The sequence below is a fragment of the Neovison vison genome, chromosome 8 (assembly GCF_020171115.1).
Source record: "Neovison vison isolate M4711 chromosome 8, ASM_NN_V1, whole genome shotgun sequence".
Taxonomy (NCBI): Eukaryota; Metazoa; Chordata; class Mammalia; order Carnivora; family Mustelidae; genus Neogale; species Neogale vison.
The window spans coordinates 71,373,841-71,397,311 of record NC_058098.1 but is presented as its reverse complement, the minus strand read 5'-3'; the positions used below and the strand labels follow the sequence as shown (position 1 = coordinate 71,397,311).

General features: G+C 39.2%; 1 protein-coding gene and 1 long non-coding RNA gene across 3 annotated transcripts in view; one reads left to right on the top strand and one right to left on the bottom strand.

The window, feature by feature from the left end:
* Window positions 1-1,253: 1,253 nt before the first annotated feature.
* LOC122916463 lies at window positions 1,254-2,343 on the bottom strand. Its single transcript, XR_006386201.1, has 2 exons — window positions 2,297-2,343; window positions 1,254-1,459 (listed from the first exon to the last, which is right to left on the bottom strand). It is a non-coding gene; the product is annotated as an uncharacterized LOC122916463 (long non-coding RNA).
* An 865-nt stretch (window positions 2,344-3,208) lies between these two features.
* FBXO11 (F-box protein 11) overlaps window positions 3,209-23,471 on the top strand; it is an 89,762-nt gene continuing 69,499 nt past the window's right edge. The window contains exon 1 of one of the 2 annotated variants that reach the window (XM_044263896.1): window positions 3,209-3,302. The gene's annotated coding sequence lies outside the window, so the exon portion shown is untranslated. The remainder of the gene's footprint in view (window positions 3,303-23,471) is intronic. The other variant, XM_044263897.1, reaches the window with a different exon arrangement.

The window sequence follows — 23,471 nt, the reverse complement described above, 5'->3', positions numbered from 1 at the left end:
CCTCAGTAAAGGAACTAATATGATATTTAAAAAAACAAAAACAAAAACAAAAACCAGAAATGGCCAATTTTACCTCTGAGGCTATCAGTTCTCCTTTCAAACCATAGCAGACACTCCATACATTCTGTGGATAACACAAGGAGTGGCAAGCATGGCTTCCCTGATGCCATGTAAGCCTTCCCATCCCTCAGGGCTGCTACCAACCAACTAGTCACTGCGTAAATTAGAAAAAGACACTCCTTTCTCAAGACACTTTACTTCACCTATCAGAGAATTGTCATAATATACTGGTTTTGTTAGAACAAGGCATCTTATTGCTACATGCCACAGAACTGTCGTAATAAACTTAAAAATCTAGGATGCCGAAGATATAAAATCTATTCACCTTAAACAGCAACCCTCAACTTCCATATGTATCTTGAAATGAGAGGGAGGTGGGTAAATCTCAAAGATTCAATATCTATGTTTAAAAAAGAGGATAATGTGGGGACTTGAGAAGTTAAACATTACAGAAAATAAACAAGTTACATCTTCTTTGTACATCTGAATTAATATAAGTAAATCTTCACCTCTGCCATGCCAAATTACAAATGCTTTATGCCCAAGATTTTTGCCTTTTATATTTATTTTTGGTATCTCCCGTAGCACCTTACATAGTCATGCAGATGGAAAGAAGGAACCAGTAAGTGTTTGTTGAATAAAAAAGTAAATTTGTTGAAAAATCAGAATTATGGATCCATCTGTATGTATAATAGCAAGTAATTTTCCTTCCCACCCCGTATCTAACCAAATCTAAAATTTTACCCATTGGCATCTAGCTAACAACCATAAAAATATGGAGTTCTTCAGTTGTTTTCTAAAACCTCTTTCTCAGATATTTTTTGAAGGAAACTTAGATCTAAGTTTCAACATTTTCAGGACCAAAGAGAGATCATCTCAAAACCACAGAATTTTTAAAAATCGAAAACAGGACTGTCATCCAAAATAAGTTCTTATTAAAAGGTGAGGAGGCCTCATCTAGAAAGGTAGCCTGCCTAGAGTCACATAATCAAATCAGGGATTCAAACACCCTGCACAATAAAGGCTCCTCCTGGCCCCTCACTCCCCTCCTTCCCCCGAGTACATACTTCTCTGCCTCTCAGCTTTACTTCATCATACTTTGTAAACCGCTTAATTATCTATGTCAAACCTAGAGAGCAACTGGTCGAACCCAAATAAGAGAGAAATCATCCAAAGTTCCGAAAACTAGAGAACCAGGTAAATTGCCAGTTTTACCATATACATAAAATGGTAAACAAAAGGAGAGCCGAGCGAATTGAGAAAGGGTACTTTTTCCGTCTTCACAACAAAAGCTAGGGAATAAAAACGCGTTTTCCTTGGGGACAGATTATGCTGAGGGGACCAGATACAAAAGATAATTCCTCTTGGGGTTTTTCCTTTCCCTTTGAGTTTGCGGGACCTAAAAAAAAAAAAAAAAATTTTTTTTTTAAATCACATAAGCAATCATAATCTCAGCACATTTACTTCCCTCCTTTTCTCACGTATTATTTTCCTGAACATTATCTAGACCACGTTTCCAAAAGAGAAATTGACCAAAGGTCTATTCAAAATGTTTTCAAGACTTAGGTGACTCCCCTTAGGCTGCGATTAGCAAAGTACTCCAAACTTCGGTTACAAGCTGAAAGCTCAGTGAATTGGATCTCCAAGGTTTGCAAATACCCTCAGCTGGGCTAAAGGGCACAGAATCTCTAGCGCTCCCTACAGCTCACATTTTGAACCTACCTACCACAGAAAACGCGAGTTACCAAGGATCGGTTCCCTGGCTCCACTTTTTTCTCTGGTTAAAAATCGGGTGAAGGTGGTGGGGGGGGGCGAAAAGGCGAACCAAAGGATTAATCACTTCTCCCCATTACATCAGCAGCCCCCGCCCTTTCCTCCGAGAACCTCCTCTCCTAGAATCGTCGCTACGCACTAGCGCTATCTTCGCCCACCCCCCGCTCTATTATATGCCCTGATACCTCCCCATTATCACCCGCCCCACCACACTCCCCCTTCCCTCCTTCCCCCTCCTTGGCGAGGGAGGGAGGAAACCCGAGAGAGGAAACAGGGCGTTGAAGGAAGGGTCTTCGCCATAAGAGCGGAGGCCCTATTGGCCTGAAGGTTGTATGGGAGCTCTCCATTGGCTGCTTGGCTAGAATCCCCGCCCCTCTGCGTCCCCGCCCATTCACCCCTCCCCCCGCCGCTCCGCGGCCCTCCCCCGCGCCCCTGGCCAGCCCCGCGGCGGGGAGGGACCCACTGGGCGAGTGGAGGCTCCGGCGATGTCAATGGCTCCTCCTGCCACGGAGCAGCAGCAGAAGCAGCGGCGACGGGGTTGAGGAGGAAGAGGAGGAGGAGGAAAGGTTCCTTTAAGGAGGAGGAACGACGACGCCTCTTTTTCCCTCTATCTCCTCCCTTCACACTCATTTCCCCTTCGCCTAGGAGAGAAGGGGGGGAGGAGAGAGAAGAGGCCGAAGAAAGAGAGAAAAAATTCCTCACAGAAATCTCTTTCAGGGGGTGTGGGGGTAGGAAGAGGAAAAAAAAAAAAAAAAAAAGAGCCGGGCGCCCCCTGCTCCCTCCCTCCCTTCTCTCCCTCTCTTCTCCTCCTTCTCCCTTCCTCGCCCGCCCGCCCACTCCCCCCGCCGCCGGAGACGCCGCTCGGGAGTCGGCGGGACCGGAGTCTGTCTCCTCACCCGCCGACGCCGCGCTTCGCCCCGGGATCCCCAGGCGGGCGGACGCCCTTTCTTTCTTTCTCTCGCTCTGCCCGTCTTTCTGTCTCCGTCCCTCGCGGCCGCCCCGCCCGGCGGCCTCGGCCTTCCCCGTGCGTCAGGCCCGCCCGCCCGGCCTCGCTCGGTCTCTGTCCGTCTCCGCGGGCCTTTCTCTTGACTCGGGGTCTCGCTCGCCCCCTCCGCCCTTCCCATCTCCCCTTCCCCTCGCCCCCTTTCCTTCCTCCCCCTCCCCAACCCCTACTCCTGCCCCGGAGCTCGCTGTGCGTGTGTGTGTGTGTGTGTGTCCCTCCGCCAACGCCGCCACCTCAGCCCGGCAAATGAACTCCGTCCGAGCCGCCAACCGGAGACCCAGGCGAGTGTCGCGGCCGCGCCCGGTGCAGCAACAGCAGCAGCAGCCCCCGCAGCAGCCGCCGCCGCAGCCGCCCCAGCAGCAGCCGCAGCAGCAGCCTCCGCCGCCGCCGCAGCAGCAGCAGCCTCCGCCACCGCCACCGCCGCCTCCGCCGCTGCCCCAGGAGCGGAACAACGCCGGCGAGCGGGGTAAGGCCGCGCTCCCTCCCCGCCGCCCGCCGGCTCGGGCGCCGGCCGGCCGGGACCCGCGGGGAGGGAGGCCGGGGCGGGCGGGGGAGGCCTGTGCGCCCCCGGGCTGGGAGACGGAGGCTGAGCGGAGGCGGGTCCGCGGCTGCCGCAGTGTCAGCCCGGCCCGGGCCCGGGCCGGCAGGAAAAGCCGCGGCTTCCCCACTCGCCTGGGCTCTAGCTCAGGCCGCGCTTTGTTTGGTTGCGGGGGCTCGGCACCCTCAACCCCCACCCATCCTTTGGCTTCTCGCCTGGTTCACGGACCCCGCAGGAGTCTGTTGGTGGCTAGGGTGGGGGGAGGCAAAGGGTGGGATTTCCCCCTTTTCTACTGCCTTCCACGTTTAGCCTCCTTCTTCCTAACAGAAGGCGGTGGGGAACAACTGGGAGTGATCGGGCGGTGGGGCTGGCTGGGGAACTTGTTTTCCCCCTTTTCTCTGTTAGCCTCCCCCTTCCTGTGGAGGAGGGGGAGGGGGAGAATCCGAGTGGTCTGTGGTGTTGGCCGGGGAACTTGTTTCCCCCACCCCCCTTCCTAGTCACGGGGTAGGGGCAGCAGCGACTTCTCTCCCAACCCCACAATGTTTGCTGCGCAGTTTGGCTTTAGTTACAGAACCCATGGGAAGGACCCGTTAAATCAAGACCTTTAAATAAATAAATATAGAATCCATCGGCCATTTCCAGCCCCCTCCCTCGCGTGCAGTGCAGTTACCCTGCCGCTCTATCGACACCCCTCTCGCCTGTCCTCCCTTAGCGAACCCCCTACGCCACTGTGCTACCCTCCGTCTCCTAGTGGGGTTTGAACGCCCCTTCCTTCGAACTGGCCCCTTGGGAGAGTGTGAGTGTGTGCTGTGTCCAAGGCCTAGTGAAATGTGTCATTTGGACCCAACTGTGCAGCTCTGTCTGGTAACCACCATTGTCTAAGGGCTGAGGCTCCCGGGGGTTGGATTCTTGGTTTAGCAAAAATAATGTTCAGTTCTACTTTGATGATGTGGTTATTTTGGGAGGTTTATGGGGTAGGGTGTTGCACCTTGGTCTCCAAATGTAACTATTCTCAATTAATTAGCAGCTCTCGGTGGGGGTGGAGGTCAGTACCATATTTATGTGTACGGTTGTTGTTTTAAGGAGGAGGGGAATTGTTAGGAGACATTTTGCGTGTTTTCGTTGGCGGATTAAGGTTAATTTTACATGCATTGGTTGTCACACCTCCTTTGATTCAGGGAATTGAGATTAAATGCCTTTTTAAAAATTACACATTCTTTGCTTAAAAACTGTTTCAGTGTTGTACTTGAAAATACTTAAATGGGAGATGATAATCTGAGAAATAGTTCAAAGGGTTTTCACTAGTCACTGTTACAGATACTCCTTGAGAAAGCAGTTTGTTATATGTTGCTTGAAAGAATGTGATGTTTCAAGCCAGTTAGAGGTCTTGTGTAACATTATTGGCAGATATGTTTTAATGATTCTTTGATACATTAACCATTTTTTTGTAAATTAAAAATATTTATAGTTTCATCATCTCCTTTCATATTTGCATATCAGGGTTTTCCTGTGTTCCATTCAAATAATGCTCAAGTCTCCTTCCACTATATGTTGTCTCACAAAATTTTTTGAGAAAACAAGTGACACTAGATTGAAATCCTAGCATAGTCAGGATTTAATTTCTAGAAGTAAGTAAGTGTTTTCAAGATGTACTGATTTATTCATACCATTAGGGCTGAATCAAATCTCTTTGACCAAACTTAATTTAGTCTCATTACATATTTTAAATTATTTATTCTGAATCTCCTTTTCACGATGTGTGCAATTTCAAACTTAGTTGAGGTACTTTTATCTTGGATACTTTTCTTCATTTGTGTGAATTATTAGCTGCTAAAGTCTGTTTCCTTTTGAAGTAAAGTGGCTTGGTTGTTGGTATTGGCATGCCAGAGTGTCAGTTTTCTTCTCATTCATGTACGGAAGCTGACTGACAAAGATGTTCATGAAATCAGGATTTCAGTATGTACCTAATGAAATAGTAAATCAGATGCACTGTAGAATTGTTGCTTTGCTGCAGCTAGTAGAAACTGTTCTGGAGATTCTCTGTTGGCACAGAGGGGACAAGAACTTGCTGATTAGCCTTCAGGGAAAAATGCTGTGGGTCTTTTAGAGGGCAAATAAATGGCTTTAAAATAAACAAAACATTAAGCCAAATTAAAAGACTAATAAAGTTTTTGCCAGATTTATGTGAAATATGTAATTCTTCAAAAATTGGTGGTTTGATTATTTTTAAAAAATGTATAGTTCACATAACGATCAGAATTTAGCCAAAGGAATACTCTTTATTTTAAAAAGTTTTTATGGAGCATGTGGAGTGTCTCTGTTTCTGGTTTGGATAGGAGAGGTTCTGTTGTTTAAGAATATGCTGGGTTTCATAATTTTGACAAGGTAATTAAGGAACTATAGCTAACACGTGCATGTGTGTTTTACTTTTTTTTTTTTTTTTTTTTAACTAACTCTTAGTAGATACGTAACTTTTATATTAAAGTTTGGATAGAGTTACATAATGGTGGATCAGAAAGCTTTCCTCTTTGGGAATTGAAGTCAGCACTCACTGTTTTTAAGACAAGTTAACTCAGTCTGTATATTTAATATAAAGAATAGATTTTTGGCTTTTTAATGGTAATAGAGTAGTTATAAGATAGCCCCCCCCCAAGCAAAAGTTTTGTCAGGGCTGGTTTTTAGTTGCTTATTCACCCACAAGTTAATTGGTCTAAAAACTTCCCTGATAATGTCCTTACACACACACACGCTTTCTTGTATATCTAATGGCCAATGTTTGAAGTAGAAAGGAACAGTCTAATAGAGTGAATTCTTATGAGGACTTTCCAAAGCCGTTCATGGGGGAGAACTACTTATATGTTGGGAAATAATTGATCTGGGTGTTTAATGTAATGCTGTCTTCATTCACATTATCTGAAATGGCCCACTGTCTTAAGATGGATTATATTTTGGAGTTTAGGATTTCACATACCACTTTGGTAGAAAATAATTTGTTTTGCACGCTTTGAAAATACATTTCAGACTTGGTGAATCTGGAAGTAGTGTGGGGTTAGTTTTTTTATATTTATTTTCTTCTAAAAGTTCTAAAAGGATTTAGCTTTTGCAACTTGCTCTGATGAATTTATTTTGATTTCTCATTGGTAGTCTTTTTCTAGGAGGAGGATGAGGAAAGCTTACAAGCCTGCAGAAGTGCTGTGTATTCTGAGCACTTTAGCTCATAGTTAAAATTGATTGGTTTGAATAGGTAATAAATGCACATAATTTAAAATTGCAGAGTTTTTTGCCTACACCTGCCTCCCATACCAAATTCTCCTACCTGGAATCAGTCATTGTTATTAGTTTCTCATTTATTATGTTCTAATAAAAGTAGAAATTTGACAACTGAAAATCTTGATATGGAAGTTTTTGAAAATAGGTGTAGTTTTTTTCTGGCCGGAAAATTCATAAGATTCTTTTAAGTTCTGAAATTTTATGTAATCATTTATAGTTAAAGAAATTTAATGAATACGGGACGCCTGGGTGGCGCAGTTGGTTGGACGACTGCCTTCGGCTCAGGGCGCGATCCTGGAGTCCCGGGATCGAGTCCCACATCGGGCTCCCAGCTCCATGGGGAGTCTGCTTCGCTCTCTGACCTTCTCCCCTCTCATGCTCTCTCTCACTGTCTCTCTCTCTCAAATAAATAAATAAAATCTTTAAAAAAAAAAAAGAAATTTAATGAATACAGTATATTAATGAATATTGCTATTAATTTCTAGTCTGAAATAATCATAAAGAGTAAAATAGTAATCACATCTTTTTAATTTCATATTTGTGGAATAAAAGTCTCACCTATGACCCTAGAATTACAGAGTTTTGTTTTAACTAAACTTACTGAAGTAATTGAATACATATAGTATTACATGAAATATTCCTGATGGAGCTACGTATTTATAATATGCAGCATCCAGAATACTCCTTAGCATTCTAGTCTTGCATGCTAATCATACTTTCTGTGGGCTTATTCTGTCTCATGATATTTTACCTTCAGGTTCTTCAGAATAAGGAACTTAAAGAATACAAGAATAAGGAACTTCCATAACCTTTTTTGATAGAAGAGTTCTGGATAAGGGACATGATTTTTCCTTTTTTAGGGATTAAGTACTGTGGGGCACTGCTCTCCCTTCTTGTGGCTAAAGCTTCAAAATATTTACATCCATGAAAGGAAGATGTCACCCAGGGTTTGGTTTTGAAATGAAACCAACTAACTTTTGTTTTTTAATGTTTGGGGTAGGGTAGAGGAGAGCCTTTTTTTTCAAAGCTTACAAATTGAGGGGTAGGAATGAAGTGGTGACAATGCCAATGTTAAAGTTCTGCTGATGAGGCCTATGGGTTGTTAGTATACTGCTTTTCTCTTTCTTTACTGGAAGTTCTGGCAAACCCATGGACAGGTCAGCCAGTTTGGAGACCTACCAGGTAAGGCAAGAACTACCAGTAGATAATGACCTGTTAGGACCCCTGAACTTAAATTTGGCAGAATTCAAGGCTAGTGAGTATTTTCTCAGGGTCCCCCCCAGCTTTATCTTAATTTTGAAGCTAAACGGTCTATAATAATGAAATATTTTAACTTGAGGTTTTTTATTGCCCTCCAATTTATTCCTTTTTTTTTTTTTTTTAAGATCTATTTATTTATTAGAGAGCACAAGTTGGGTGGAGGGGCATGGCAGAAGGAGAAACAGACTCCCCACTGAGCAGGGAGCCTGATGCAGGGCTTGATTCCAGGACATCTGGGTCACAACCTGAGCGGAAAGATTCTCAACCAACTAACCCACCCAGCTGCCCCATATTCCTAACTAACACATTACTCTTATTTTGTGTCTATCTTTTCCCACTAGTCTCTGAAAGATTATTTTATTTTAGACTAATTTTATCAGCCCTTTGAATTGCATTCTTCGCTTCCAGAGAATGCCAGTTTATGAGAGGTTACAATTCCAAATTGTAGTTGTTAACCTTTGAAAATAAAATGATAAAGAAGCAAAATAGAAGAGTTGAGACAGTTGGACAGTGTGATAAACTTCAGAGTTACAGCTAGCTAAATGGGGGTTCTAATCCTGGCTGTACCATCAAGAGGCTATTTGACACAGGGCAAGCAGTATAAACTCTTGGCGCCTTACTTCATTACCTTTAAGGTGGGGATGATAATACTTGCCTTATAGAATAATTATTGCTGAGAGATTTAAGTATCTAGCACTTCATAGATGTTCAATGAATTGCAGCTTTTAAAAATATTAAAAATAGTAGTAAGGAATGAAATCATTTTTTTGTTTTGTTTTTTTTTTAAAGATTTTATTTATTTGACAGAGAGAAATCACAAGTAGGCAGAGAGGCAGGCAGAGAGAGAGAGGGGAGAAAGCAGGTTCCCTGCGGAGCAGAGAGCCCGACGCGGGCTCGATCCCAGAACCCTGGGATCATGACCTGAGCCGAAGGCAGAGGCTTTAACCCACTGAGCCACCCAGGCGCCCCTGAAATCAGTTTTATATTAAACTAAATCCAAGTGATACAATGTGCATGAGTCTTTAATTTCTGGTATACCCCAAAATGCAATCTAGGTGACTTTGGATAACCTTAAGGAAACTGGCTTATAATTATAAGTCACTAATTTTATACCTAATGAATTGAAATATTCTTTAAGCAAAGACTAAGGAAACAGAAGAAATGGGCATTGAGAATAATAATAACAAACATAGGTCTCTTTCTGGTTATGTAGTAGAGTCTGTCAGATACTTTCTTATACACTGTATCATTTAACCCTTTTAGCAGTTCTGTAAGATAGACATAAATCAGTGCTGGATATTCATAGTAAATAGCAGAGAAAAATTTCAAAATCGAAATATATCACTGAGTCTTCCCATAAATGAGGAGATAATTCTGCATTTGGCAGAATGTGTTCACACTTAGGGGAGGGAATAACCTAGCCTTTGAAGTACATCTGTTCCCTATCTTATCCCCTCTAGTCTTATTGAAGGCTGGTACCATAGTCTGATGCCATCGATTGTTAAATATCTGCTTTCACATTTTCTAGGTAACCTTCTAATCATAATTTTACATCTAATGTAGCTCTGTCCCCAGAAGAGGTTGCCCTGATTGGCCAGCATGTTTTTCCAGCTTACTGAGATCATTAAGCGTTCAAAAAGAGGTAGATTTCCCTTGAATAACTCATAGTTATGAATAAAAGGTGTTAAGTCATTTTAGCTCATGGTAATAGCCTAGACTATTTCAGGAAGGAACAAAATATGAGTTAAATGCTACTTCAGTGGTAGCATTTTGACAGGTTGGTGGACTGAAGATTCTCTTGTCACCAAAGTTTGCTTTCTTCAGATACATAGCCTGGGCCTTTTATATATGTTAGGTTAACACAAGAAATGTGTGTAAACTTAATCTTTAGAAAATAGAGAAATGAAACCAACTAACTTCTCTTAAATAATTTATTTTAGTTTAAGGAAATATCAAAAATACTTAAAAATGAGTACATTAATTGTGTGTTTTTTTTTTGTTTTTTAAAAAACCCAAATATAATAGTATAGTAAAGCAAATTTAAGTTCTGTATGTTACTTGCTTACTCTCCCCAATTTCTAAAGGTCCAGTTGTCAAATGTTTAGCCCTTTAAATGAATGGAAAATTGTGTAACTATGTTCAGAAGAAAAAGAAGAAAAAACGCTTAAATGCTGTTATCTCAACTGGTGGCTAAACCTTTAAAAACATTATGTATTACTTGCACATATTTTGAGAGAAGAGATACATTCATCTTTTTTGTGAAGAGAGCCTACTTTTTTCTCAAAGCTTTGAAATTGAGTGATAGAAATGGGTAGTATCCTGTGCTTTAAAATTATTTTTTCTGCTAACAGTAAAGGTCTTAGCTTCACTGTTTTCTTCTAGTGTGCATCAACACTCATGTACCACATGGTCAAGTTAGGTTGTGTCAAAATCTTTTGATTTTTGCAAGTTTTTCCTCAGAATGGAATTAACTGGCTATTGTAGGGGTTCAATCTTAGCATTGATTTCTTTAGTACCATGTATTGATAATGGACTTAAATCAGTTTAGCCTTTGCTGGTTTGCTGGCTTGAGTTTAGATATGAGAATTCTTTTTTACACTCAAGTATTGATTTTGTATCTTACATCTACAGTGTATAACATACTATGTATGAGACCACATGGCTTTATGAGAATCTGACACTCAGGAGGAAGCAGGTAGGGAAGAGGAAGAATATATAACTTTTTTATTCACCTGTTCTATTTTGAGTTGCACAGGGTTGGTATATATATGTCATTAGTAATTGTCTCTTCCCACATAATCATACATCTTTGGCGGGGGGGAAAGGCTTTAAGGAAAATTAGAAGTGGTGTAGAATTTAGCAAATGGAAAGGAGAAATCATTCCAGGTTTGTATCATGGTAGAGAGAAAGGATAGAGAAGAGGTGTTTGAAAGAAATGGGGGTGGCTGAGTACACTGTGTTTTCAAATTGAATGTTATTGGCAAAGTGAATGGTGAAAGAAATTGTGAAACCACTCATTTTTCTGTTAAAAGTAGCCACAGATCTAATGAACAGTCGTGTGTAAATGACTGATAACTTCATAATCCTTTGAAATGCATTTGCATTTTTAAGAAACTGATTACTTAGTCAAATTTTGGTATTTTAGACCCAGTAAAAGAGATAGAAATAAGTGATTTGGACAAAGACCTTTTGGGTAAGAGTGCTTGCTTCCTCACAGACAAAATAAGCATGTAGGGGAGGAAGAGGGATGGAAGAGTCTTGGAAAAATCACTTACCTTACACATTTGTTGTTTTTCCTCATCTACTTCTGACCCTAAAATTTTTCTTAAAAGTTTCACTTTGTATTTTCTCAAAAGACTTAATTTGGGGTTGGTATGGGGATGGAGAGAAGAAAAAGAATTAGAGCAGGTAGGAGTGGCAATATGTATGTGTCATTTAAATTAGCAGTGGTCAGGGCGCCTGGGTGGCTCAGTGGGTTAAGCCACTGCCTTCGGCTCAGCTCATGATCCCAGGGTCCGCATCGGGTTCTCTGCTCAGCAGGGAGCCTGCTTCCTCCTCTCTCTCTCTGCCTGCCTCTCTGCCTACTTGTGATCTCTCTCTGTCAAATAAATAAATAAATTCTTAAATAAATAAATAAATAAATAAATAAATTAGCAGTGGTCATTCTACATATAATTACATATACCCATATACTATATATAATTATTTAAATTGTTAAAATAATTTTATTTGATTTTTTAAAACTAAGGTTTTAATGAAAGTATACAAGTGCTCGAATCATTGGTGTATAGCTTGATGACTTTACACAAAGTAAACACCTCTGTGCAGCCAACAATACATAGATCAAGAAATAAAGGCTCCCAGAATCCCAGAAGTGGTATTCATCCCATCCCAGCATTCCCCCCCTCTGGGTCTTCCCACTCATTATTCCCAACCCTGTCTTTCTAACTACTTGGATTAGTTTTGTCTGTTGAATTTTATATAAATGTATATAAAATCACCCAGTATGTATTCCTGTGTGTCTGGCTTTTTCACTCAGTATTTGTTTCATCCATGTTGTTGCTTGTATCAATAGTTTGTTCATTTGTGTTGCTGTATAATACTACATTGTATGAGTACACTGCAATTTATTCAGTGTACGATTAGTAGACATAAGAGTTTTCATCTTTGGCTCTCAGAAATAGTGCTGCTATGAGCATTTTGTGTATATCTTTTGGTGAACACAGGTACATATTCCTGCTAAGTTTTATACCTCAACATTATACCATTAGTTACCTTTTCCCAGAGGCAGAACTTCCATTTACATGGGAGGTAAAATACCTTTAAGACAGATATGAATATGGCATCTCATAATTAATGTTGCTGAAACAGTAGATTCAGTAGATTTTATTTCAGATATTAGTGTTTTTCTTAAGTCTTTGAGTATGTATGCTGTAAGTCCAGCGTTAGGAAGTTTACTCATCAATTTAATATACTATACTAATATACTAATATAATATGCTATAATAATATACTATAATTTTCCCCAAGTTGAGGAGGAAGGAAGTCTTTTTAAATATAGGAATTTTCAAAAATACTGTGGACTTTAATTTGTGATTTACTAAGCCTTCATTCCAAACATTATTTTTTTTGCTACTGTCGTAAATACTGTTTTTCTCCATTTCAGTTTGGAATCTTCTTTCTTACTACTTTTAAGCTTATCCTTTTAACTCCAGTGAAAATATTTTGCTTTTATTTGGTTGTTTCATTTTTTATTTTTTCTGCTTATCTTGATTATAAACATAAGATTATAAATACAAAATAGTAAAACATTTATAATTTGGGGGCATATTTTGCTTTCAAGTTGTTTTTCTAGTCCATGGGCAGATCTGTCAGTTCCTGATGTATAAGAAGAAGGTGTAAAAGGGCTCCCTCAACTGTGCGGAAATGCTAGTTACTGACTCATAAGCTCATATTCCCCACCATACAAATATCCCTAGAATGACAGGCCATCAGTGGCTGAGATGGGGTCTGTTTTTAAGGAATCACTTGCTTGAAACTGATGGTATGGTAGCCTTAGGTACTAAAAAGAGTAAGAGATTATTTTGTGTCTGGCAGTTCAGTGTTAGTGCTAATAGTTTTCTTTCTTGTCCACAGCAAGCAGTGTGGAGGAGACTCCTTTCTTCCTCCCGTCCCTTCTTTCCTTTTTTACATAACGTAGCGACATTGAATAAATGTTGCTGTTAAGTTTGGGGAGAATGAGCCTGAGCTTTTTCATCCAAGCGGCTTGTTTTTAAAGAAACTCTTAATTATAGAGAACACACTCAGGGTTGCTGGGGAATGGGGTGATGGGGTAGTGGGCATTAAGGAGAGTGTTTGATGTAATGAGCACTGGGTGTTATACGCAACTGATGAATCACTAAATTCTACCCTCAAATTAATAATACACTATATGTTAACTAACCTGAATTTAATAAAACCAGAGATTTTTTTTAAAAAGCCAAAACAACAAAAAAAGTGGCTTTTTTTTCTAGAATGGTTTCTTAATCCCATTTCTGAAGTAGGGTATTTTGGATGAGGTGACTTCTGAGATGCTCTAAAACTTTCTGTATCATTTAAATTAACAGTATAAATCATTGAGGTCTGAATTTGTTAGGTATTATTATACAGACATGGTTCTTTTATGAAACTTATAGTTGAATTAGATACTAGATTTAAATAACATTCAAAATCAAAATAAATTGAAAATAAACATGTTGATATCATTTTGTCCTCTGATAAATATTTTTAAGGATGCAGGCACACACACACATATACATATGTATACTCTTTTTTTTTTTTTTAAGATTTTATTTATTTGACAGACAGTGATCACAAGTAGGCAGAGAGGTAGGCAGAGAGGCAGGCAGAGAGAGAGAGGAGGAAGCAGGCTCCCTGCTGAGCAGAGAGCCTGATGCGGGGCTTGATCCCAGGACCTTGGGACCATGACCTGAGCCGAAGGCAGAGGCCTTAACCCACTGAGCCACCCAGGCGCCCCACATATGTATACTCTTATATGTACGTACACCACACCAGAGTTTTGTTAGTAACTTTACCTGTCCACATTTTCCAAGACCCAAGTCTGTTGGGGAGTCTTTTATGAAACGTTGTTAGGTTTGTTATGACCCCTTGCAGTCTGACGCCTGTTCTACCCTTTAATCATTTATCGAATTACCTTTGTGCCACAATTAGAAAATTGTTGCAGGGGAAGACCGGCTGGCTTAGTTGGTAGAACATCCAACTCCTGATATCAGGGTTGTGGGTTCAAGCCCCACACTGTGCATGGAGCTTACTTTAAAAAAAAAGTTGCAGCCCAGAGTTTAAGCTAAGTTATAGCATGCTTATGTAAATGATTAAGAAAGAAACATGAGCCTGCTGAAAGAAATTACCTGCAGATTTGGGGTTATTCACTTTGTTTTCATGGTGTCTTCCTTCTTCATTTCATTCATTGTTTTGCCCTTATATCCAGAAACTGAAAGCAGACAGACAGGTCTAAATTAGACTGTATGTTGCCAGAATCTAAGATCTTAAGTTGCAGAGATAAAACACTTTAAGTTTTTTTATATCATCTGTAACCCCACATACAACTGATTGCAACTCTCAGGGTGCCTTTACGGATTTTTTTTTCTGATGCTGTCATAGTCTCTACTGCAGGGTCTCACAGGAAGCCTGTCTCCTCTTTCGAGTCATTTGATTTGAGAACCTCTTAGCTGAAATCTTTAAAGCTGAAAAACTTAAGCTGAGAGAGTCCGGTGTAATGAGCTTGTCTAGGGTTTGTAAAGTTAATTCTCATTTTAGATGGCTAGAAAAATGTTACAAACCAATCATAGACATGCATTGAGAACACATACAGTACATGCTCTGAAACTTGGAATATGCACTTTTGATTTTTTTGAAGTGTCAGAAAATTTTTGGTAAAATGTTAGCAGTAGTGTCTTGGAGTGATGGAGGTAAGGTGATTTTTGTTACTTTTTCTACATTTCTGTGGTTTTTAAATACTATATATGGACTCTGGAAGGAAAGAGGTTTGTGTTTTTAAAAAGATTTTAATAGTTGTGGGGCTCCTGGGTGGCTCAGTGGGTTAAAGCCTCTGCCTTCAGCTCAGGTCATGATCTCAGGGTCCTGGGATCGAGCCCCGCGTCGGGCTCTCTGCTCAGCAGGGAGCCTGCTTCTTCCTCTCTCTCTCTGCCTGCCTCTCTGCCTACTTGTGATCTCTGTCTGTCAGATAAATGAATGAAATATTAAAAAAAAAAGATTTTAATAGTTGTGATTGTGATGTGAACTTAGTAGTTGGTCTGATGATAAAGTCCTCACAGGTCATTTTAAACTTGAATAAGAGCTTAATTCTCCATGCTTTGTATTTTAAGTGCTTATTAATTTATGGACATTTTTAGCTTTTATATCCACAGCAACTTTAGGATAATAATTGTGTATTTATGTCATTTATTGGAGATGAAGATAACTGATGATAAAGTCAGGATTCAGAATTAAAAACAAATTTGTTACTTGAGACTTTGAGCCAGTGCTTCTGTCTTTCTAGGATAAGTTTGTGACCATAGGTTATGTAAATACAAATACATAGAAACAGTATTTTAATTACTTTTGTGGCTGAATGATGGAAATTTAGTGTGCACACAAACTGGATATTAAAAAGAAAAGCAAAACTTAATACTGGTCATAAAAGGTGACTATTTCTTTTGTACCCTGGTGGTATGGACTCCTGACTGTTTGATGATTTTATGTGGAAGATAATTTCTTCTCACAAAACTGGAGTTAGCCCTGAAAGAATTAATGACTGTCAGTTTATTAAGTTGAAACAGATTGCTAAGGGAAATTGTTTCACCATTATCAGTTAAAAAAACAACAAACCAACCTTCCCTTTCTAAGATACTATATTCTTAGAAGTTTTGGATTGTGGGACCTGATGTGTTTGAGAATAAATAAGAACAGGCATTGGCTTTCAAAAAATATGGATCTTTGCAGTCTAAAATTAGTTACTAGATTTGGAATTAACTTACCTCACATTTGACCAGTCTTCTGATCATCTTATAGACTACTTGTAAGCATTAAAAGAAGACTTTTTCTTATTAGAAAATATACTAAAAACCTTCATTGAAATAGGTGAACTGTTCTGTTTTGTTTTGTTTTTAAAGGGGCTGTAGAATGCCTGGATGGCTCATTCAGTTAAGCATTCTTTGGCTCAGGTCATAGTCCCAGGGTCCTGGGGTCAAGCTGTGTCTCAGACTCCCTGCTTGAGCCTGAGAGTCTGCTGCGAGTCTGCTTCTCCCCTGTCTCTCCGCTGCCGCCCCGCCCCCCAGCTTGTGCTCTCTTGCATGCTCAATCTCTCTCAAATACATAAATAAAATCTTAAAAAAAAAAAAGTAAAAGTCGGGGCCACTAGGGACACCTGGGTGGCATAGTCTCAGGTAAGTATCTAACTTTTGATTTTGGCTCGGGTCGTGATCTCAGAGTCACGAAATCAAGCCTGGCGTCAGGCTCTGCAGTCAGTGGGTAGTCTGCTTTTCTCTCCCACACCCCACATGCTTTCTTTCTAAAATAAACAAATCTTTTTAAAAAGGGGGGGCTACTGATACACGGTTTAGGGCAAATTGGTCATTAAGTGTAGGTTCTAGATAGTAATCAACATAGTTTTATGAAGAGCTGATTACAAGTGAACTAAGATTATTCTCCTGAAACAGTGACTTTGGTAGCTGAAGAAGGAACAAGAGAAGCATAGGTGGATTTAAATACAGCTTTTATTTTATGAAGTAGTCATATTGGTATTGTGATAGTTGGGAAATTTTTAAAAGTTGTATAATGTGGAAGCTACTGGTTACAAAAATACTGCTAACCATTTTGCAGACAGGCATTTAGTAAATAGTTCTGTTTCTTTAACTTCCTTTTCTGGACCAAGATTTGTAGATATAATTACTAATTTAAGTTATTAAGCATATTAAGTTCATAGATAATTTTTTAAATGGGCTGGGGTTAAGTACCTGAAAAACCAAGAATAGAAATCAAATTACTCAGAATGGTCTAAGGGAAAAAAGTACCTTCATCTTTATAGAAACAACAAAAAAGTGAGTAGTCACTTAGAAATGTTGAACCAGAACTAAGTAAAACAGAAAACAATATGGACTACAATTGAATGAATCATCCTAAAGTATGTTTATGTGTGTGTAAACACATGATACCATTTTATAATTATAAGACTTATAAAATGTTGAAGTGGTTGAAAAATATGTCTTTTTTAGAAAAATTTAAGTGTTACTCTAAAGAGGGATAAGCTAAAGGATGGCTAAACATTTCACATAGTTCGAAGTAATTTTTCTCAAAGATTTTATTTATTTATTTCACACACACACACACACACAGCACAGGCGAGGGGGAGCAGCAGGCAGGGGGAGAGGGTGAGGGAGAAGCAGGCTCCCCACTGAGCAGGGAGCCTGATATGGGGCTTGATCCCAGGACTCCATGTCATAGAGTTCAGAAGGCAGAAACTTAACCAACTGAGCCACCCAGGTGCTCTGGGTGAAGGTAATTCTAAAGGATGTTGCTCAGTTTTATTTTTCTGTATGCTCAGGAGATAGCTAAGGAAAACAAATTTAAATTATTAGATTGATGTTTTACACTAGTGTAAAGAACATTTGATAAACATCTAAAGTAGGTCACTAGGGGCACCTGGGTGGCTCAGTCAGTTAGGCGGCTGCCTTAGGCTCAGGTCGTGATCCCAAGGGTCCTGGAATGGAGGCCCACATCTGGCTCCCTGCTCTGCAGAGAGCCTGCTTCTTCTCTCTCTCTCTGCCTGCTGCTCTGTCTACTTGTGCTCTCTATCTCTGTGTCAAATAAATAAATAAATAATATTTAAGTAGGCCGCTAAAGAAGACTATATACCTTGCTTTTTTTGGTGTCAGCTATGAGGATTAGATATTTTAATTATCTTAGAGATGTTAAATTAGTAATTATACAATATTGGATATAGAACTGTAGTTGCAATTCTTTAGGTTTATTGTTCAGGGTGGTGGTTGGAATTAGAGTCCTAGTCTCCTGACTTCCAGTTAATGATGGTGGGGTTACCTGTTCTTGGTTCAGAATTTTACTTTCATTCTGTTTATTTTTCAGTTTAGTGGTTTGTTAAGTCTATTGAGGCTTACTAGTTTTCTGTAACTCCTTAGTTGAACTAAACAAAAATTAAGTTTTTAGGATACTTGTACTCAGTAACTTAAAAAAGATATACAAGTAAATTTCAATAGCTTGTTACAGATTGACTTAGTATTTTAAGTCTGTACTGGTAAAAAAAGAGAAAAAGGCGATTATATTATTCAGTATAAGGTGAACCATATTGATGATAGAGTCATGTAAAGATTCCCAGGGCAAAGTTCTTTTCCACTGTTGAATCTTAGTGCCCATTTATGATAATGGTGGTGTTTCAGATCAATAAGGAAATTATTTATTGATCAATAAATGATATTGAGATTATTGATTATTCATTTGGAGAAGCATTCAGTTAATTTCCTACTTTTTACAATACCAAAAATGCATTTAAAATGATTAAAGAGCTTTTTTTCAATTAAAAAATTTTGTTATTAGAGTAAAAAACCCTTTTAACACAGTTTCAAGTATACAGTATAATATTGTTAACTGTCAGCAAGATGTTGTTATCAGATCTGAAGAACTTAACGCATCTTGCATAACTGAAACATTATACCCATTGAATAGCAACTCTTTATTTTCTTTTCCTCCCTAGCCCTTAGAAACCACTATCCTGACTCTACTTTTATGAGTTTGGTATTTTAGAGATCTCATGTAAGTGAAATCAGACAGTATTTGGTCAACTCTAAGTGACTTATTTCACTTAGGATAATGTCCTCCAAGTAAGAGCTCAATATTTTTAGAAAATCATAGAAGAAATTAGAAGAAAGTACTTTTTCCTCAGCATTGCCCCCCAAAAATTAGTCATTAAGGAAACATCAAGAAATTGACTACATGGGGTGCCTGGGTGACTCAGTTGGTTGAGCTCAGCTCAGGTCATGATCCTGGAGTTGCAGGATCAAGTCCCGCATCCACATCGCCCTCCTGCTCAACAGGGGACTGCTTCTCTGACCTTCCCCTCTCATGCTCGCCCTTTCATTCTCTCTCTCTCTCTCTCTCATATAATAAATAAATAAATAAATAAATAGGCCGCATAAGTGAAAAGTTCTGTGCGGTGAAGGGTGCTAGTGAAGGTTAAGGCAAGTAATAATCGACTGGAAAAAAATTTGCACTTTCTTAACCTACAAATTTAGTATCATGAGTTTCTATGAAAAATTATACATAAAATATTATTGAGCTGAATCTTCTTTCTTAAAAAGTACGGTTCATTCCATTCCATTCTCACTTCTATCCTCTCAGAAGCAGCAACTGTCATGAATTAGATATGAATTTATTCATTCTATTTTTATCTTTTTTAAAAAAATATTTCATTTGAGAGAGAGCGTGTGCATGCACAAGTTGGGGGAGGGCCAGAAGAAGAGAGAGAAGCAGACTCCCCACATAGCAGGGAGCCTGATGCAGGGCCCCATCCCACAACCCTGAGATCACGACCTGAGCCAAAGGCAGTTGCTTAATCAACTGAGCCACCCAGGCATCCCTATTCATTCCGTTTTTAAATACTTTTACATATTTGTGTGAATCTGTAAATCTGTAAATAGTTAATTGTAAGTTATTATGGTTGTTACTATGGGAAAGTAAAAGCTTGCCTTCAGGGTGTTTCAGTGCAGTAAACAGAAACATAAAATATTTTCTCTAAATGTTTAATGTGTAAGTGCCAAGTGAATGGTATAAATCATGAGTGCCTGGCACTCTAGAAATCTTTAAGTGATTGTTGAGTGAATTAATTAAATATAGAAGTATATAAAATTTAAAGGAAAAGTCTGTTCTGTTCTCTTCCCCTGACCTACCACTCTCCAGAGGTAACTCTTAACTGTGTATGTGTTTACTGTTGAGTTTTTCTTAATGTATGTGTATATAAATACACATACTTTATTAAAAAGAAACCACAGTATATGTATTAGTTTGTAAATTAAGTTTTGGGTTTTGCATAGATAATATCCTGGGCATTTTTCTGTGTCAGTATAAATCTAAAATTACCTTATTTATTTTTTATAGTTGCAGAATAGTTCATTACCTGAATGGACCATGATTTATGTTAAATGTATATCTATTGATTAATTTTCAGGTTCTTAATTTTTGCTACTATAGTATTGAAGTAAACATCTTTGTACAGATATCTTAACATTTATGTCACAATTTCGGTTTCATAGATGTGAGTTATTGTGTTAAAGGAATAGTTGCATTTTAAAGTCTGAAAAATGTTGCCAGATTTTTTTTTTAAAATAATCCCACTATTAATGTATGAGGTTAAATGTTACTGAATAAATGTATACACGAAATACTTAAGAGTGGAGGGGAAACTAGTCTGAGAGCTGAAATGGTTTGAAGACTTGCCAGAGAAAGTGAATGCTTAAACTAGATCTTGGAGAATGAGTATGTCACAGATAAAGAAAAGGGGAAAAAGGATATTCTTAGTAAGAGGAAATGGGCCAGACAGAGAACATGGAAGAGATACCAGGACAGAATTTTAACTCCGTCATCGTACGCTGTTCATGTCACAGTTCCCTTTGTCTTGGTGTTTCTTTTCCAGAAAGAAGTTAAAGTTGAGTTAGGCACTCTCCTATTTCAAGGCTTTACCACTTGTAGAATAATCTAAATTCTTTAGTACAGATTCAAAGTCTATACTTCCCCTGCCATTTTTTTTTTTTTTGTATGAGTCTTCTTTTGACAGGCTAATCACAGATTGTTCTTGAATGAACCATATTTTGCAGTGCTCTCTCTCTCTCTCTCTCTTTTTTTTTGGCCCTGTTCCAAATTTTTTTTTTTTTTTAAGATTTTATTTATTTATTTGACAGAGAGAGGTGACAAGCAGGCAGAGAGGCAGGCAGAGAGAGAGGAGGAAGCAGGCTCCCCGCTAAGCGGAGAGCCCGATGCGGAGCTCGATCCCAGGACCCTGAGATCATGACCTGAGCTGAAGGCAGCGGCTTAACTCACTGAGCCACCCAGGCGCCCCGGCCCTGTTCCAAATTTTTAAACTCTGTGGTTCATTCAGTATTTAATCACCTGTTTTTGAGTTCCCATGCTTTTGTGGTAGCTACACATAAGTCAGGCTCAGGTGCTTACTGTCATTTACATTTATGTAATAAATAAATTTACATAAGCATAAAGATCCATTTATGCTTACTGTATGGAGGATTATCAGTAATCTTCAATGTCCTGAATGTTTTTTTTTTTTAATAATACAGTTGGCAGAGGCACCTGGGTGGCTCAGTGGGTTAAAGCCTCTGCCTTTGGCTCAGGTCATGATCTCAGGGTCCTGGGATCGAGCCCCGAATCTGGCTCTCTGCTCAGCAGGGAGCCTGCTTCCTCCTCTCTCTCTCTGCCTGCCTCTCTGCCTACTTGTGATCTCTGTGTGTCAAATAACTAAATAAAACCTTTTAATAAAATAATAATAATATAGTTGGCAGTGAGGTTTCTGAAAACTCACCAGAACCTCTTTTCCATATTAATAAATATCTGATATCAGTGTATGGACTTCTGATACATAAGTGATATGTAATTTATATATTAAGCATGACAAAATATTTTTGAAAGCACTTACGTAGCAATTAGGCAGCTTTATATCCATGGGAAGACAAGGAATTTTGGTAATAATAACTACTATTTAGTGGTTGTGATATTAATAGCAATCATTTATTGATTATTCTAGGTAGACAGTAAATTCATGCTTTATTTTTTTTTTTCCCAGCTGAGGATTTATTGGCGTAAATGCAACCATATAAAAACATAAGTTATGAAAAACACAGTCACGATGTGCCCCGCCCCAGCCCAGACCCCTAAAACTCCCTTCTGAGGGAGGAAAGGAGAGGAAGGGGGCGCCCCCAAACTGCCTAAGAACGCCGCAGCCCCTGGGCCCATGCAGGGCCGGCCCGGCCAGGGTGGGAGAAGCCGGGTTCATGCTTTATTTTTACAGCAACCCCCATCATGTAGATAATGTACCTTTTTTACATATGAGGACTTAAATTCAAGTAAAACAGCAGTTTCCATATTGATATTGCACATTACCAAACAATTATTTAGCAGGATAAATATAAAAGAGTCAACTTCTCAATGCTCCATAGTGAAATTTTAGAATATAATAAAGTTCTTTAAAATGATGAAAAAAACCAGAGTGCCTACACCAAAGTATCAGTTATACAGATGGTGTATTTTAGTAAAATGCTCTTTCCTCAAAATGTAGAGGCAGTACAGCTGTGTAACTTGATTTTTATACCCATTTAAACTATCAGTTCAGCAAGAATGAGGCCCAGAATGCGTATATACACAAAAATGAAGAGTTCATGGGCGCCTGGGTGGCTCAGTGGGTTAAGCCGCTGCCTTCGGCTCAGGTCATGATCTCAGGGTCCTGGGATCGAGTCCCGCATCGGGCTCTCTGCTCAGCGGGTAGCCTGCTTCCTCCTCTCTCTCTCTCTGCCTGCCTCTCTGCCTACTTGTGATCTCTGTCAAATAAATAAATCTTAAAAAAAAAAAAATTAAGAGTTCATCACCTGTAAAAACTTGGTGCAAGAACCAAAGGATATACTTGAGCAGGAAGAATAGTAAACTAGAGAGAGGGAGGAATTGGATAAACACATCATGAGTAAAGAATTGGCAAAATATGTTAATAAATCAAGACTATTGATTGTAAATATGTATAATATTTTTAAAGATAGAACCAAAATACTAGACAATTATAAGAAAGTTGGAAGAAAGGGGATTACATTGAGTCAAGAGTGCTACAATTCAGGGCACCTGGCTGGCTGAGTTGATAAAGGATACAACTCTTGATTTTGGGGTTGAGTTCAAGCCCCAGGTTGGATATAGAGATTATTTAAAAATAAAATCTTAAAAAAAGTGCTAGAATTATTTTTTCATAAGTACAGAAATACTGGAAATTCTAAGGCATATTATAAAAATAGCTATTTTTGTGTCACTGCAGCCAGACTATCTGGATGAAATCCTAGCTTATCCCTTACTAGCTGTGTGACATTAAGGTTACTACAACTTACTGTGCCTAAATTTTCTTATCTATAAATTGGATGACAATAATCCTCATAGTGTTATGGGGAGGATTAAATGCAATGCACATAAAGCCATTAGAACAGTACTCAGTACAGGAAAGCACTCAGTACATGTTTGCTGCTGCTGCTTTTATTTCTTTTACCTTAAGGGTAATCATGAAAAGAATAGAAATAAAATCTATGACTATAGAACAGCAGAACTCAAAAGAGTGAAGAAAGCTTACCCCTTAGTATGTTATCAAGATCAATTGGACTAATACTAACTTTTTATATTTTTTTGAGCACTTCCAACCACTTAAAAGCATTGGTATTATATTACTTTTATCTTAGAGATCTTCCAAAGAGCAGAAAGACTTTAGTTTTTAAAAAATTATTCTATGGGGGACCCTGAGTGGCT